Genomic DNA, 6071 nt, shown 5'->3' on the forward strand with positions numbered 1-6071 from the left:
GGTGGCCTTGGTATGTACCTTCTCCTACAATATCACATCATCATTGGTATATGGTTAGTGCATTGGTCAGTAGGCCTAGCATTAGTAGGGTGGTAGAGTAAAAGTGAAATCATATAGCTATGCCGGATGTCATTAGGAGGTCTGAAAGGGCCCCTGTTAGAGGTCATGGGCTGGGTTTTACTGTGTGACAGGCATGTGATTGTTGGGTCATTATGTATTGTCATGTAGGTAGAGGCTCACTAGGAGTGTGAAAACATAGGCTTGAATCAGGGCTACAGCGATTTCGAGAATCGTCAGTAAAATCAAAATTGTGAAGATGATTGAGGTGGTGGGGAGGTTGACAGTTGATAGTGCTAGTGTGGCGCTTCCAATTAAGTGTATGAGCAGATGGCCTGCCGTAATATTAGCAGTTAGGCGCATGGCTAGGGCTATTGGTTGGATAAATAGGCTGATGTTTTCGATAATAATTAGTATGGGAATGAAGGGTGAGGGTGTGCCTTGTGGCAAGAGATGGGCTAAGATATTTTGATTTTAAAGAGGAAGCCTGTAATTACTGCGCCTGCTCATAGGGGGATTGCCATGGCCAGGTTTATAGATAGTTGGGTAGTTGGTGTGAATGAGTGGGGCAAGAGCTCGAGGAGATTGGTTGTAGCAATGAAGATAATCAGGGATATTAGCATGAGGGATCAGGTTCGTCCTTTAATGTTATGTATTGTTGTTATTTGTTTTAGGGTGAGTTGAATTAGTCACTGTTGAGTGGTAATTAATCGGTTGTTGATAAGGTGTTTGGAAGCTGGAATCAGCATGGGGGGAAATAGAACGATTGGCACTGCAGCTGGCAGGCCTAGAATTGTGGGGGCAATGAATGAAGTAAACAGATTTTTGTTCATTTTGACTCTTAAGGATTATTGTGGTTTTGCATGTTAATAATTTTTAGTGAGGTAGGCAGATGGTAGTTTGTGTTTAGTACTTTTAGTTGAATGATGAGGAATAATGTGAGGAGTATTGATGCGATGATAGTGGGTCATAAGTTGGGTGTCTAGTTGAGGCATTTCACTGTAAAGAGATAGCAATTCTCTTAGTCTTTAACTTAAAAGGTTAATGCTGGGTCAGCTCTACAGTGAACCTTATTAAGAGAGTGGGCGGTAGCCTATAAAGTGGATACAGGTCCTATTTCGAAGATTTTTAGCGGGATTAGTTCTAGAACGATGGGTATGAAACTATGGTTAGCTCCGCAGATTTCTGAGCATTGACCGTAGTATACTCCTGGTCGTATGGCGGTGAATGTGGTTTGGTTTAGGCGTCTGGGGATTCCATCTGTTTTTAAGCCTAATGTGGGAACAGTTCATGAGTGTAGGACGTCTTGTGATGTAATTATTATATGAACAGGGGCTCCAATTGGAAGGACTACTCGATTAACAACTTCAAGAAGTCGAAGGTCACCTGGGTCTAAGAATAGTGGTGGAAGCATATAGGAGTTGAAAATGAATCCTCCATAATCGGTGTATTCATAGGTTCAGTATCATTGGTGTCCGACTGATTTAATGGTAAAAGAAGGGTCATTGATTTCATCTGTTATGTACAGGATACGTAGGGATGGAAGGGCAATTAACACTAGGATAATGGCGGGTAGAATCGTTCAAACAGTTTCTATTTCTTGGGCGTCTGTGATGTTAGTGTTAGTTAGTTTTGCTGTAATTGTTAGGAAGAGGGCATATAAAACTAGAAAGCTGATAAGAAAGAAGATTATGAGGGAGTGATCATGGAAGGCGATTAGCTCTTCTATGATAGGGGATGTGGCGTCTTGAAGACCTAGCTGGGCTCCGTGTGCCATTAAGATATACGGGGTTTAACCTGTAACTTATCCTTGACAAAGTTATGAAATAGTTTTTCTAATATCTTGTTGAAAAAGTCATAGGGGTTATGAGGCTGTCTTGAAACCAGCCTTAGGAGGTTCAATTCCTTCCTTTTTTGTCAAGGTTTTATGTAGACTGGTTCTTCAAATGTATGGTAGGGTGGAGGGCATCCGTACAGCCACTCTAGGTTAGTGGAAGGTTGCTCAATTATTAGGACTTTTTGCTTTGAAGCGAAGGCCTTTCAGGTTATGAAAATTATTAGCATTACTGCTGTCAGGGAGATGAATGAGCCTACAGATGATAAAATATTTCATGTGGTATATGCATCGGGGTAGTTGCAATAACATCGGGGCATCCCAGATAGGCCGAGAAAGTGCTGTGGGAAGAAGGTTAGATTTACGCCTACAAATATGATGGCAAAGTGAATTTTGGCATAAGTTTGGTCGAGTGTGTAGCCTGAGAATAAGGGAAATCAGTGGATGAAGCCCCCCATGATGGCGAACACAGCTCCTATTGATAGAACGTAGTGAAAGTGGGCCACAACATAATATGTATCATGTAGTACGATGTCTAATGATGAGTTTGCTAGTACAATGCCGGTTAGGCCGCCCACTGTAAAAAGGAAGATGAATCCTAGGGCTCAGAGTACTGCAGTGGACCATTTGGTGTTATCCCCATGAAGCGTAGCACGTCAGCTAAATACGTTGACGCCAGTGGGGATGGCAATAATTATAGTGGTGGAGGTAAAGTAAGCTCGCGTGTCTACGTTTATCCCTACTGTGAATATATGATGGGCTCATACAATAAACCCTAGGAAGCCAATTGATATTATAGCCCAGACCATACCTATGTACCTGAATCGTTCTTTCTTTCCGGAATAATATGTTACGATGTGAGAAATTATTCCAAAGCCTGGTACGATGAGAATATAGACTTCGGGGTGAACAAAGAATCAAAATAGGTGTTATAGGATAGGGTCCCCTCCTCCGGCCAGGTCAAAGAAGGTAATATTAAGGTTGCAGTCTGGTAGCAGTATAGTAATGCCAGCGGCCAAGACTGGAAGAGAGAGGAGGAGTAGGACTGCGGTGATTACGACAGGTCAGACAAAGAGGGGCGTTTGGTGTTGAGATATGGCAGGGGGTTTTATGTTAATAATTGCGGTGATGAAATTAATAGCTCCTAGAATAGAAGAGACACCTGCTAGATAAAGGGAGAAAATGGTTAGGTCTACAGAGGACCCTGGATGGGAATAGTTTCCTGCCAAAGGAGGGTAAACCGTTCAACCTGTTCCGGCACCGGCTTCTACCATAGCAGATGCGAGCAGTAGTAGAAAGGAGGGGGGGAGGAGCCAGAAGCTTATGTTATTTATGCGGGGAAATGCCATGTCGGGGGCGCCAATTTTCAGGAGGACCAGTCAATTGCAAAAACCTCCAATTATGATAGGCATTACTATGAAAAAGATTATGATGAATGTGTGGGCTGTGACGATGACGTTGTAGATGTGGTCGTTACCTAGAAGGTTGCCAGGTTGACCTAGTTCAGTCCGAATAAGGAGGCTTAAGGCTGTGCCCAAGACTCCAGCTCATGCACCAAACAATAAATATAGTGTTCCGATATCTTTATGATTTGTTGAGAATGGTCAGCGGTTGGCGAACATTAGTGGGTAAGATGGCTGAGCAAGGCATTAGACTGTAAATCTAAAAACAGAAGCTGAACCTCTTTTTACCAGCCCTGAGGTGACTTTCATGTTGAATTGCAAATTCAAAGAAGCAGCTTCAATCCTGCCAGGGCTTCTCCCGCCTTTTTCCCCTTGCGGCGGGAGAAGTAGATTGAAGCCAGTTGATTAAGGTATTTAACTGTTAACTAAATTTTTGTGGGTTTAAGTCCCATTGATCTAGCAAGAGCTCAGCTTAATTAAAGTGGCTGATTTGTGTTCAGTTGATGCAAAGTAGGGTTTTGCAGTCCTTGGGTGCTGGAGAAATTAAGTATTATTAACTTACTAAGGGCTTTGAAGGCTCTTGGTCTGTGTTTAACCTAAATTTCTATGAGGTGGGTAGTGTAAGTGGAGAGATTGGTAGGAGGAGGGTGGTAAGGACAGTCAGTGTGGGGAGGAGTGGTGTGGATTTTGTATTTTCAAATTGTCATTTTATTTTTACGTTGTTGGATATGGGGAATAGTGTAATTGAAGCAAAGTAGATTAAGCATATGTAAAAATATAGGTTAAGGAGAGTAATAATGGCTATGGTAGTGGGGATAATGAGTGAATTCTTCAATGATAATTCATTTGGGTAGAAAGCCGGTTAGTGGGGGAAGGCCTCCTAGTGATAGTAGGGTAAATGGGATAAGGGGTATTAGGTTAGTTTATTTCAGGTGCGGGACAGTAGTAGGGCTGTAGTGCTAGAGTTCAAGTTGAGTACCAGGAATGTGGTGGTTGTTAGAATGATATAGATGATTAGGTTTAAAATGGTGATATTTGGGTTGTATGCTAGTACTGCTATTATTCAGCCTATATGGGTGATTAAGGAGTATGCTAGGATTTTACGTAGTTGGGTTTGGTTCAGTCCACCCCAGCTACCCACTATAATGGATAGGATTGAAAGGGTAAGGAGAATGTTTATGTTTATTAATGGGGAGATTTGATATATAATTGAAATAGAGGCTAATTTTTGTCATGTGAGGAGAAGTAGGCTGGATATTAGAGGGGTTCCTTGAGTGACTTCTGGGACTCAGAAATGGAAAGGGGCTATTCCTGGTTTTATTACTAGGGCTGTTGTAATTATTAATGACGAGTATTGGTTGGTGGTGTTGGTTGTGGTTCATTGTCCGGAGAGTACATTGTTGGAGAGGATAGCTATTATGAGGATTATAGATGAGGTTGCTTGTGTGAGAAAGTATCTGATAGCGGCTTCTTTAGAGCAGGGGTTTATATTTTTAATTAAAATTGGGATAAAAGCTAGTATGTTTATTTTCAATCCTGTCCAGGTAAAAAATCAGTGCGAGCTTAATGTTGCAATGAGTGTACCTGTGAAAACGGTGGAGTAGATGACAGGTTGGGCCAGTGGATTGATTAGTACGGGAAGGCTATAACCAACATTTTTGGGGTATGGGCCCGATAGCTTATTTAGCTGACCTTACTCTAGGATAGGGTGTGACAGGTGGCACGGAGAATTTTGGATTCTCAGGGATGGGTTCAATTCCTATGGTCCTAGAAATAAGAGGATTTAAACCTCTATTATTTACTCTATCAAAGTAACTCTTTTGTCAGACATATTTCTTAAGTTTGGGGGGGAATGTTGGAAATTGTAGCGGATATTGAGATGTGTCATATAAGCAGTGCTAGTGTAAGTGGTAGGAAATTTTTTCATAAGAGATACATGAGTTGATCGTAGCAGAATCGGGGGTATGCTGTTCGGGTTCATAAAAATAGAGAGGTTAGGAGTAGGGTTTTAATGGTGAAGCATATTGTGTAGAGTTGTGGTAGGTGAATATTATGTATTGTACCTAGGAAGATTATGGCAGTTAGAGCATTTATTATAATGATATTTATGTATTCGGCTCTAAAGAATAGGGCAAATGGGCCTGAAGCATATTCAATGTTGAAGCCTGAGACTAGTTCTGATTCTCCTCTGGTAAGGTGGAAAGCAGCTCGATTGGTTTCTGCTAGTGTGGAAATAAATCATATTATAGCTGGGGGTCATGCTGGTAGGAGTAGTCAGAGGTGTTCTTGGGTTGTAATGAGGGTGCAGAGATTGAATGGGCCGCTTATTAGTAGGATTGATAATAGGATGATAGCTAGGGAAACTTCATGTGAAATTGTTTGGGCGACTGCTCGTAATGCGCCGATCAGGACGTAGTTTGAGTTTGATGCTCATCCTGATCACAGGATAGAGTAGACAGCTAGGCTGGATGTAGCCAGAATGAATAGAAGGCCTAAGTTAAGATTAACTAGGGGGTTAGGTATAGGGAGGGGAGTTCATAATAGAAGGGCAATAGGGCTAAGGTTGGGGCAGCGATGTAGAGGGTAACGGTTGATGTTGAGGGTTTTAAGGATTCTTTGGTAAAGAGTTTTATGGCCTCGGCAAAAGGTTGTAATAGTCCATAGGGGCCTACAATATTGGGCCCTTTGTGTAGTTGCATGTAGCCTAGGATTTTTCGTTCAGTTAGCATGAGGAATGCCATGGTGATTAGGATAGGTACGGTAAGAAGTAGAAGGTT

The 6071-nt window shown here is 42.0% G+C and overlaps 2 pseudogenes; both read right to left on the reverse strand.

The window, feature by feature from the left end:
• Positions 1-210: 210 nt before the first annotated feature.
• On the reverse strand, positions 211-890 carry LOC129017666 (ATP synthase subunit a-like; annotated as a pseudogene).
• A 260-nt stretch (positions 891-1150) lies between these two features.
• On the reverse strand, positions 1151-1834 carry LOC134738686 (cytochrome c oxidase subunit 2-like; annotated as a pseudogene).
• Between the last annotated feature and the right edge of the window lie 4237 nt (positions 1835-6071).

Source organism: Pongo pygmaeus, chromosome 19, assembly GCF_028885625.2.
Source record: "Pongo pygmaeus isolate AG05252 chromosome 19, NHGRI_mPonPyg2-v2.0_pri, whole genome shotgun sequence".
Taxonomy (NCBI): Eukaryota; Metazoa; Chordata; class Mammalia; order Primates; family Hominidae; genus Pongo; species Pongo pygmaeus.